The sequence below is a fragment of the Grammomys surdaster genome, unplaced genomic scaffold, assembly GCF_004785775.1.
Source record: "Grammomys surdaster isolate TR1022 unplaced genomic scaffold, NIH_TR_1.0 894, whole genome shotgun sequence".
In the NCBI taxonomy this organism is placed as follows: domain Eukaryota; kingdom Metazoa; phylum Chordata; class Mammalia; order Rodentia; family Muridae; genus Grammomys; species Grammomys surdaster.
This window is the reverse complement of record NW_021605313.1, coordinates 148617-161179: the sequence shown is the minus strand read 5'-3', so window position 1 is coordinate 161179 and position 12563 is coordinate 148617.

Below are 12563 nucleotides of genomic sequence, written 5' to 3'. Positions count from 1 at the left end.
AGTGTCTCGGTTTAGTTTCTGTTCCCATGATCTGTCCATTACTGAGAGTGGGGTGTTGAAATCCCCCACTATTATTATGTGAGGTGTAATGTGTGTTTTGAGCTTTAGCAAAGTTTCTTTTATGTATGTAGGTGCCCTTGCATTTGGAGCATAGATGTTCAGAATTGAGAGTTCACCTTGGTAGATTTTTCCTTTGATGAGTATGAAGTGTCCTTCCTTATCTTTTTTGATTAATTTTGGATGAAAGTCGATTTCATTTGATATTAGAATGGCTACTCCAGCTTGTTTCTTGGGACCATTCGCTGGAAAAATTGTTTTCCATCCTTTTATTCTGAGGTAGTGTCTGTCTTTGTCACTGAGGTGTGTTTCTTGCATGCAGCAAAATTCTGGGTCTTGTTTGTGTATCCAGTCTGATAGTCTTTGTCTTTTTATTGGGGAATTGAGACCATTGATGTTAAGTGATATTAAGGAAAAATGATTGTGACTTCCTGCTATTTTTGTTATTAAGGGTAGAATTATGTTTGTATAGTTATCTTCTTTTGGGGTTGTTGGAAGATTACTTCCTTGCTTTTTCTAGGTTGTAGTTTCCCTCCTTGTGTTGGCATTTTTCATCAGTTATCCTTTGAAGTGCTGGGTTTGTGAGAAGATACTGTGCAAATTTGGTTTTGTCATGAAATATCTTGGTTTCACCATCTATAGTGATTGAGAGTTTTGCTGGGTATAGTAATCTGGGCTGGCAATTGTGTTCTCTTAGGGTATGTATGGTGTCAGTCCAGGCTCTTTTGGCTTTTATAGTCTCTGGTGAGAAGTCTGGTGTAATTCTTATAGGTCTGCCTTTGTATGTTACTTGACCTTTTTCCCTTACTGCTTTTAGTATTTTTTCTTTGTTTTGTGCATCTGATGTTTTGATTATTATGTGACGGGAGGTATTTCTTTTCTGGTCTAGTCTATTTGGTGTTCTGTAGGCTTCTTGTATGTTTATGGGCATCTTTTTCTTTAGGTTAGGGAAGTTTTCCTCAATAATTTTGTTGAAGATATTTACTGGCCCTTTAAGTTGGGAATCTTCACTCTCATCTATACCTATTATGCTTAGGTTTGGTCTTCTCATTGTGTCCTGGATTTCCTGGATGCTTTGATTTAGGAGTTTTTTGCATTTTGCATTTTCTTTGACAACTATGTCAATATTTTCTACTGTATTTTCTGCATTTGAGATTCTCTCTTCTATCTCTTGTATTCAGTTGGTGATGCTTGCGTCTATGACTCCTGATCTCTTTTTTTAGGTTTTCTATCTCCATGGTTGTATCCCTTTGAGCTTTCTTTATTGTTTCTATTTCCATTTTCAGATCCTGAATGTTTTTGTTTAATTCCTTATTTATGTTTTCTTGCATTTCTTTAAGGGATTTCTGTGATTCCTCTTTAAGGGCTTCTACCTGTTTACTTTGGTGTCTGCTGCTCTGAGTGCAGTGGCTCCTCGGCTGCTCTGAGTGCAGTGGCTCCTCTAGGTTGGCTCAGGATTCAGTATCTCCACAGGAGCAGACCAACTCTGTGTTGGCTTCTCTGAGTGCAATGGCTCCTCTAGGATGACTCAGGATTCAGTATCTCCACAGGACAGGAGCAGACCAACTCTGTGTCTGCCCCAGCCCAAAGGACCAGGCATGGGCGGAAGGGAAGTAGAATTCCGGGGGCGCGGGGTTTGGGTAGCTGCTGTGTCCTGAATGTCCCTGGCTCCCAGATGTGTCTCTGGGGCTTAGGGAGTGAGATGGAGTTTTTACAGGCTGCTCTGAGTGCAGTGGCTCCCCTAGGATGACTCAGGATTCAGTATCTCTGCAGGACAGGAGCAGACCAACTCTGTGTCTGCCCCAGCCCAAAGGACCAGGCATGGGCGGAAGGGAAGTGGAATTCTGTGGGGGCGGGGTTTGGGTAGCTGCTGTGTCCTGAATGTCCCAGGCTCCCAGATGTATCTCTGGGCTTAGGGAGTGAGATGGAGTTCTTACTGGCTGCTCTGAGTGCAGTGGTTCCTCTAGGATGAATCAGGATTCAGTATCTCCACAGGAGCAGACCAACTTTGTGTCTGCCCCAGCCCAAAAGCTCAAATGTGAATTTTCAATCAAATTTTAAATCGAAACTATTTTGAAATTCCCTTTTCCAAAGTGAGACATGCTAAGATCAATAACATAAGAGACAGCTCACAATAGTGAAGATGTGGTGCAAGGGGAACACTCTTTCATTGCTGGTGGAAGTACAAACTTGTACAACTACTATAGAAATCAATACAGAGCTTCCTCATAAAACTGGGAGTTGATATAAGTTAAGACTTAGCTATACCACTCTTGGTCATACACCAAAAGTGTGTTCCATTCTACCACAAAGACACTTGCTCAACTATGTTCATAGTAGCTTTATTCATAATAGTCAGAAACTGGAAATAACCTAGATGTCACTCAACCAAACAATGAATAAATAAAATGTGATACTTTGACACATGGAGTATTACTTGAAAGTTAAAAAAAAAGACATCATGAAATTTACAGGCAAACAGGTAGAACTAGAATAGCATCATTCTGAGCGAGGTGACCCAGACCCAGAAAGACAAACATAATATGTACTCACTTATAAGTGAATATTAGCTGTTCAGTAAATGGTAATCACACTACAACCCATAGATCCAGAATGGTTATGTAACAAGGAGGGCTCTAAATGTGTGTGTGTGTATGGGGAGGCACATGGATCTCCCTGAGAAGACGAAATAGAATAGACTTTATGAGTGGACTGGAAGAGGGTCGGAATAGGAACAGGAGAGATCATGTGGGCAGGGAGGGATGGAGGGAGAGAGTACAGGAAAGACAATTGAAACTGAAGGATATTTGGGGGATGATGTAGAAACCTACTGCAGTATAAAATTCTAGGATTTTTATGTGGTGACCCTAATGAGGATTCCTAGAAATGGAGGATATGGAGCCTGAACTGGCCATTTTCTGTAAACAGGCAACTGGTAGGGCTAGCACACCAACTAGCCACAAAATCTTTGACCTAGAGTTTATTCTGCTTATAAGATGTGTTGTGTCAATGGAGGCAAAGACCTTGTGTGAGTGACTAACCAATGACTAGTCTAATTTCAGGTCTATGCCAGGAGAGGGAGCCCCTGCCAGACACTGCCTTGATGACTAGGAACTGGAGGCTGGATAGCACAGAGACCTTGGATGGGGTAGAGGGGAAGAAAAAAGGAAAAGAAAAAAAATCAATAAAATGATTCCTAATGATATTCCACTGTACTCAGGTTGGTGCCTAGCCCAATTGTCATTAGGGAGGCTTCCTCTGGCAGCTTATGGGGACAGATGCAGAAACACAGATGCCTCCCCATTCTCTCAAATAAGGAAATGAGCAAACTCTAGTACTACTAACCTCAAAGTGTCCCATTTATTTTCTTTGGCCTTGAGAAGAGATTTTTCCCTTGGTCAACAATTATCAACCCATAGAAAGGAGACAGGGGAGGCATTTGAGGGTTTTCCAGAATCCATGAAGCATCTTGACATTTAATCATTTTCATTCCTTTACAGTTTTCTTCCTTTACTGAACATAGGAAAATGCTTGTATATTCTTCACATACGTTCTATGAAGTGATGAATAATGACATTTTTTCCTTTATTGTGTTTAACTTAGTAGTTCAGAAAGATAAAAGTATATAGTTTTCTGAAAATACTTATGTAATATTTGATTAGCTACATTAATTAATAAGAAGAAAGGATTCCCACATGTAAAAATAGCATACCAAAGAGGTTTAAACTCCTGTTAGCATTTGGGAAAGGGTCACTTGGTTCGGGTAGATCGGCTAGACAAAGAGAAACAGATGTGGGGAGACATGATAAGGAAATTGGAAAAGTCATTTTCTAGAAACTTTGTATCAGGAAATGTTTTAGTGAGAACCAAGTACAAATTTGGCAGCTTGTAGGGACCCAATGAAAGAGAAATCGGTGTAAGTTGTTAGGGATTTATAGCTAGGGAGGCAGGCAGGTACCTGAGGGCTCAGAGAGCGGAATCCATGACTCTCTTTAAGAACATTAGAACATTTTTTAAAAAAAATTTAATTTAATTTTTTTAAGATTTAAGATCACATTACAGATGGTTGTGAGCCACCATGTGGTTGCTGGGAATTGAACTCAGGACCTCTAGGAAGAGCAGTCAGTGCTCTTAACCACTCAGCCATCTCCTCAGTCCAAATTAGAAGCTCTTAAAGGAAATTTTGTTTGTGATTGATAAGTCAGATTTCTAGACAAATAGTTTATTGTAACTTAAGAGTTGAAGGAAGGAAAGGGAGAAGGAGAATGATGTAAATACAGAACTCATAAACGAAATTCCCCTCTAATAAAGTAAATAAAATAAAATACTTTTGTTTTTAAGTAGGGAAAAGAAAGCTGTTACAGTATCAAACTGCATTTCTCTATATCTATGTGTCTATTGAATGACATGTGTCTATGACACACCTAAAACAGATACATGTGTGATTCTTAATATATGCCTTCTTTAGAGTTATCTCTTCTTTTTATATTTAACATATTTCTAGATTTTCTATCACACACTTAGGGCAGTAATAAATGTCCCACCTTTTCTTTCTTGACCCAAAGAAAATGGATTTTTTCCCCTTATACTGGACAATTCCTGGCCTTTTTATAGAACAAGCAGAAATTCTTAATAGAAATGTTTTTTATTGTGTAAGAATTTTATACCTGCATATGTCTTGAAAGAAATCTACACTTCATCTTCTGCTTTAAAATCTTCCCTATATTTACTACCACCTTCTCTTCTCAATGTCATGGGATCATTTTCCTTTCTAAACCACTGGATCCACTTAACACTGATAACATGTACATTGGTGTAGGGATATATACCAGAGTACATGCATCCTATCAGAGGCTGCATCCCTGAAGAAAATTGACTCTCTTTCCCTCCTTTAGCCATTAGGTTGCCAAGAGTCCTTCAGTTGGGAAAAAGGGATTTCATGGCTACTTCTTTCATTCATACTTAGATTTTGACAAGCTTGATCTTGTGTAGATCTTGTGCATGCTGCCATAGCAACTGTGAGTTATATCTATGGCCTAGTTGTATCTGGAAAACACTGTTTTGGAGCAGTCATCCACATTTCAAATGTTACTCCTTTTCCCGGTTTCCCCTCTGCAAACTTCTATTGCACCCCTTCCTCCTGCTTTTATGAGGGTGCTCCCCACATACCCACTCACCCACTGCCACCTCACCACCCTAGCATTCACTTACACTGGGGCATCGAGCCTTCACAGGACCAAGGGCCCATGGATGCCAGATAAGGCAATCCTCTGCTACATATGCAGATGGAGCCATGGGTCTCTTCATGTGTACTCTTTGGTAGTTCCTGGGAGCTCTGGGGGATCTGGTTGGTTGATATTGTTGTTCTTCCTATGGGGTTACAAACTCCTTCAGTCCTTTCTCTAACTCCTCCATTGGGGTCCCTGTGCTCAGTACAATGTTTGGCTGTGAGCATCTGCTTCTGTATTTGTCAGGCTCTGGCACAGCCTCTCAGGAAACAGCTATATCAGGCTCCAGTCAGTAAGCCCTTCTTGGTATCCACAAGTGGCTGGGTTTGGTGTCTGTATATGGGATGGATTCCAGGTGGTGCAGTCTCTGAATGGCTTTTCCTTCAGTCTCTACTCCACACTTTGTCCCTGTATTTCCTCCTGTGAGTATATTGTCCCACCTTCTAAGTGCATCCACAGTTTGATCCTCCTTCTTCTTGAGCCTACTTTGGGATCTTGTATGCTCCCTGTCATTTATTTTGAGATGTTCCATGAGTCTTGAGGGAAAGATGAATGATATATGTCCTATTTAGGGCCAACTACTCCACAATCTCTTGTTCTCTGTACACTGACTAGTTGTGAGTCTTTATATTGATCACCATCTACTTTGATGAGGGTTGAGAGATGCATTAATCTGTTGGTATAAAGATAAGCAATTAGGAGAAAATTTCACACTATTTAGCATAATAATAATATTGGGTTCTCCTTTAGAGTCTATTAACTATTTAGCCACTGGTTTTTGACTGTTCAACAGTACTAGAAATGAGTTCAGTTTTGTGGGGAATGTCTTATATCTAATTAGAAAGTGGTTGTGTCTCTACTGCTCCAGTAGATCAATCTTGCCAGGTCAGCTGTTACTGCAGCCTGCAGTGTTCAGATCTGAGTCAGGTTAAAATCCAAACAGAAAATGGTTGGTTACTCCTATAACATTTGTGTCACTATTGGACCAGTGGATCTATATTGGCAGGTTAGTTATTGCAGTTTGCAGTGTTCACATCTAAGTCAGGTTGCTGATTACTGTTCTCCAAGAATAGCATGCACACCACCTTCCAGAGCCATGATAACTAGCCACTAGGGAGAAAGCTTCCAGGTCAGTACCAGCCTGATTTCTTTGTGTCCTATAACTAAAGTATGTGGTATCTTCATCAATAGAGTCTTACTATCAACCTCTGGAGGGGAACAAGAAAAGTGGCATTACATTGTTGTATTCTAATATCTGTGGGTCCCCAACAACTCAAAAAGAGATAAGCACAATGCTTTTATTTTGATAGCCTACAGTGTCTGGGAGAGGCATTACTCCATCAACTTATTATACAGCATCACCATTTAAACTATTTTTATATATGCATGTGTGGGTCTGTTGTGACCGTGCGTGGGCGTGGGTCCTGTTGGGCTGGGTTGTAGGGTCCCATATGTCTGCTGCCCCAGGTAGCTTGGGGGGGGGCAGAAGTGTCGGAATTTGACTGAGTTCACTCACGAGGTGATGGGCTAGAGGAAGCCACTGAGTTCCACTCCGAGTGATCCCAATCTGAAGTCCCGCATGGGCAGAACTCTTGGTTCAGAGTCCAAGGGCCAAGGTGGCTGGCGGCAGACTGGCTGGTCTCAGGCCTTGGGCTCCCAGATGCTGCTGGGAGACCACAGAAGGACTGAGACGGGGGCGGGGCGCAGGGGAGGGCATATGGTCTGGACTGGCCTGCAACTGAGAAGGATGAGGGGGAAAAGCTCTGGTGGTACCTGTGGGGTAGAGACTCTTCTTCAAGGCTACTCGCTTGGCTGGGTCATGGCTGGCTCAGCTAGCCTGCTTGAGTTGGTGGGCCCTGTGGCTGGAATTCAGAGAGGTCCTCGGCAAGAGATTAGGCAGCAGCTCTTTGGTTGAAGGCCCCCTCTACAGTTCTCCACAGTGGGCTGGTGGACCCCAAAGACAACAGGAAGTCCATAGTTTTAAAAGGTTTATTGTCATGGTGGAAAGTGGATGAAGCTGTACCCCATGTTCTCAGAGTGGGCCTGAGGTTAAGTATGTTTTGCAAGGAGGAGGGTCTGGGAAGGAGTGCTTAATTGGCTATGCCCTCTGGCCTTTACGTATCTCATTAATATGGAGATGTTTTGAGGCTCTGCGGCTTGTAGTCATGCCCTCTACCTGTGCTACGTGACCTAAGGCCACAAACCTTTCTTTGGAAGGGGTTGTGGATAAATGACAGGAACCAGGATTCAGGAGCAAGGCCAAACACTTACTGTCCCATTAGGGTATCTGGGGTTTGAGGTCTGTGCTGGACCAGGTACCCAGCTGCCTCTCACAGCCCACCTCCCCACATGCATGAGTATGTATTTTCTCAAGTTTCTAAAGTGGTAGGTTTCTTTACGGCATTTCAAGGGCTGGTAATGTTGGTTATCCCTTCTTAGCCCCTTCCTCATCTTGCCTTCCCATCCCTCATCCCCTTAACATATGCTGTTCAATTATTACTTTTTAATCCATTAATACCATTTGTGATATATCCCTCCATCCTTTGAAATCATGTTCATGGAATGTTACTTGTTCCCTGATGCCTATCAGTGTTCTGGTTTAGCACGCATACAGATTTAAAAGTTTAATAGTAAGATACTGTACATGAAGGAGAACATGTTGCATTTGCATTTCTGAGTTTTTGTTACCTCAGTCAATATAATGCTTTCTAGCTCCATCTATTTGCATGTAATTTTTATAATTTATTTTTTTCATAGCGGAATGAATTGCTATAACCTATATGTATCACATTTTCATTGTCCATTCACCAGTTGGTGGACATCTGTGCTGTTCCGTTCCATTTCCTGGTTATTCTGAACAGAGATATTAAGCAAGTATCTATGTAGTATGAGGAAGAGTTATTTGGGCATATGTCAAGGAGTTGTATAGCTATATCATATAGAAGATTTATTCATAGCTTTTTTTTGGAGACTCCCCCACACTAATATCCATAGTAGCTCTTCCAGTTTGTACTCCCACCAACAGAAAACAAGTGTTCTATTTCCCCCACATATAAGAGAGCATTTAAAAAAATTTAGCCATTCTCACTAGAGTAGGATGATATTTTCTCTTTTTTTTTGTAGTATAAGTTGAAATCAGGAATGGTGATGCCCCCAAAAGTGCGCTTATAGTTCAGGACTGTTTTGGCTCTCCTGGTTTGTTGTGTTTTCAGATGAATTTTAAGGTTATTTTTTCAATTTCTGTGAAGAATAGCCCTGGGATTGAATTGAATATATGGATTGCTTTTGATAGGAGTTAGACAGATTCTCTGATAGGCAGACAGACTGGGAGAGTGACCATGACTAAGCAATACAGGCAGTAAACTTCCAACATGGCTGGCTTCTTCCTTTTCTTAACCCCCTCTAGACTGGAGATAAAAGTCTAGAAGTTTGAAAAAAAAAGTCATTGAGCCACCAACCAGGCAGCACACATGAGCTGGTATGACCCCCCACACACCCCTTACCCCTTACCCCCATATATATCAGGGCTGCCTGGTCTGGCCTCAGTGGGAGAAGACTAAGATGTGCCTAACCCTTGAGACTTGAGGCCCCAGGGAGTGAGGAGGCCTGGAGGGGAGTGGGGTGGAGTGGGGGAATATCCTCTTGGGTTTGGGGAGGAATTAGATGAGGAACTGTGGGAGAGGGAACAGGGAGGAGGGCAATGGCTGGACTTTAAAAAAATAAAAGTAACAACAACAACAACAACAATAAAGAAAGGTCTTTTAGCTTCTTTTCTCTAATCATCATGACCCCTGTTAATGGACTAGATTGAGACATTCAAGGCTGATTTAGACATGTTACACAACAGTAGTGGTCCAATCAACCATTCTATCTTTCTCCAAACTGATGACCAACCAGAAATTAGAGGAAGGAAACTCTTCTGAGACTTAAAAAACAAAAAACAACAAAACGAACAAAACAAACAAACAAACAAACAAAACCAGCCTTTGGACTTTGAGAAGAGACTGGATGTTTTTGGCTGTTGTGAGGAGGGTCTTTATTGATGTGAGTCTGTGGCATGTGTGTTTTCTCACTCCTAATCAATGCCCTCACCTGCTGATTCTATCTGCTCCTCTTTGTGGTGGTCAAGATTTCTTCACTGCTCCCTGTTGCATGTGAGGTTTTCCCCCTGCTCTTTAGGTCTTTAATTGGCAGATAAAATGAACCCAATCAAGATTCCCAACTTCATCAACAATATTAATCCCACCAATCTATGAGTATTGGAGTTCTCTCCGTCTTTTGGTTCCAAAACCACCAACTACTATCTTATTTTTCACACATTTATTCAACTGTGTATGCTAGGCAAGTGCTCTACCACTGAGCTATGTGCTCAGGCCCTCATATAATACTTGGTTTTTGAGATAGGATCTCTCTGTGTATCTCTGGCTAGTCTCACAATGTAGATCAGGCTAGCCTTGAACTCAGAGAGCCTTGTCTATTCAAAGAGAACTTTCCAACAGTATGTCATAAGAAATACTTAATGGATAAAGGTCATCATGAACCTCTAGGAGAAACTGAGGAACACTGAAGTGAATTTAAGAGATCAGTTATATGATCAGTGTGAACCATTGTTAAGCATTGTGATATGTACCGATGACTAGACTCTAACTTTGGATTCTCTGACTTTCTAGCTCTAGGACTTCTGCACATCTCATCTATAACATGTAGACAACATGATTGTAGCAAAATTAGAGGGTTGAAAAAATGGAATGAAAAAATGTCCTGGAAAGAATCTCCCTGGGAACCTGGTAAATCCAGGTTTTCCATCAAACCCTTTGTTTTCTTTCAGGATGAACTCTGTTATCAGATTGGTGTTTAGGTATCTTTTGAGACCTGAAGAAACAAAGCCTATTAACCTACTAGGCATCTGACTCACTTTGTAGTCTGGAAAGATCCAGATGGAACCCAGACAAAAGCTAGTACTCTGGAGGATTTACAGTGTTTAGATGTTAGGCAGAGGCCAAGGGACATTGGGTGTCCAGGGAAAAAGCAGGATGATAAAGTGATGGGGAAGAGAGATCCCAGTGGGAGGTCTTTGAAAAGAACAATTCTCATCTTGACTTTCCATTGTTTCCTTTGGTCTCTTGTGGTACTGGGACTTACTGCTTCTGAGAAGAGTCCTGAATAAATCGCATTTCTTCCGGGTGAAAGAAATATGTATCATCATACATAGATACTTTGAGAAAGCTAAGTAAACAGAACGCTGGCATGTAGGTATCTGAAATGGGAAGTTGGGCTGCTGCAACTAAAAGGAGGATTCAAGTTCTCTGCCAAGAGGTTGGCCAGGTTTGGAAGGTATTGCCAACACCAAAGTCTCCCTCTCAGAGTGTGAGAGATTGGAAGAGATGGGAGAACGAACAGGAATACAAAGTTTCTTGTGTTTAAGGCAGAAAGAAGTGAAAAGTCCAACTTTGGAAAAATGAGGAGACAGTTTTTTAAGACAAAGAGGAGCTGAGGAAAGACTATGCAATGTAAGCTGAGCATTAATGTGTTTGGGTGGTGAGAGAGGCACTGGGGCAGGCACACAGAATTATCATTGGCAGCAAAGCTACATTCAGATGAGATGCCCAGTTCACATTCACCTTCAATGGGATTCAAAAACTAAAAAATTAAGGAGGTAGCTACTGATACTAAAAGGAGTCACAAGGTGGCAGCAGATCTTGCAAAGAGGCCACTGTTGATCTTCAAAGAAAAATGACATATTAGGTTGAGTGAGGTAAAAATTAAAAACAAAACAAAACAAAACAAAAACAGATCAAATGTTCATTCTCTGAAAGGCTTGTAACATGTGCAACTTTCTATGAGCAATGATTTGTAGGAAAAGGTTTAGAAGATCATAGGAAAGTATGATGATGTGAGGTTGTCTGGGCTGGAGAGAGGGGAAGAGTGGGCCGGGTATAAGCAGACCATGCCCTTGGCAGAAAGTGGATTTCTATCAGGCAGCCAGGAGAGGACAGTCTCAGGTCAGAGATAAATGTGTTAGTGGGAACTGTGGATCTCTGTGGTTCTCCTCAAATCTATAGGTAGTGATGCTGAACCATGAATCTGTGGCACTCAGGGCAGACCCAGCAGTGTAGAATATTCTGAGTCATTTTCACTCTTCAATCACCATTGTTTTGATTGCTTTCATCTGTTCTCACCTGATCTTTTACTGAGGTTGTCTCACACCTGTGGCTACACACACAGCAAGGTTCCTATGATCCTTCATGTGGAGCTTATCAAGTCCTTGGTCTTTGTAGTTACATGGCTCCTCCCTCCTTGTGGTTTGTTTGTTTCAATGTTTCATAATTTGCATTAAGATCTCACACATTAGGTTTTGCAGATAATTCCTGAAGTTTCTGCTCAGGGTCTCTTCAGACCCCTGGGTGTCAGGTCACTTAGTGTAGGACTGACAGTGACATGGCAAGTGTATGTCACACAGTTAGGATGGACAACCAGGTAAGTGTTCCTCTAGTGCTTAGATTACAGAGAAAGTCTCTTTGTTAGCACATGGAATTCCGAGGACAGATGTCCACAGGTCTGATCTGTACAATTACTCAGTAAGGACCAGACACACAGAAGAGAAGGTAAAGAGGAGATAACTGAGTAAGAATATGGTAGCTTAGCCTTGAAACCCTTTAGTGCTTAGAGTCACAGGATTTAGTGGCTAGCCAGCCTAGTCTCAGAGCTTGTCAAATAAGAACTCTTCAATTTTCTTGAAGATTCCCAGAAGCTTAAGAAATTAGTTTCTAGGTTATATTTGTCTATCATTAAGTGAACACAAGCCATGCAATTGATGTGATAACCTACTAGGCTGAGACTTTAGCAATGATATTTAGATAAGGGGTTTGAAGTTAATTGGACTTAATGTAGTTCATACTTGGAATCTTGAGTCTAGTTCTGGGATAAGTTGCCTGTCCATTTCCTCTGGATGTGAAACACTGTTGAGCTTAAGAGGACAAATAGTGAAAGTATCTACTTAACTGCCATGAAAGTTCTTATCACACACACTTTCCACATCATCCTTTCATCTTTAGAAGATTTTTTATACAATAGCAGGACCAAGTAACAGTTGTTAGCCTTTGTTCTCAGAAATGAGTTGTTATTTAGATAGACAAGTACTTTTTCCACTAGAGTGACAATGAAAACAGTCAAACAGTCCCCAAAATAAGACAGAGCAAATTACAAATTAGAGACTTGCTTCATGTATTCCTGAGAGAGAGAGAGAGAGAGAGAGAGAGAGAGAGAGAGAGAGAGAGA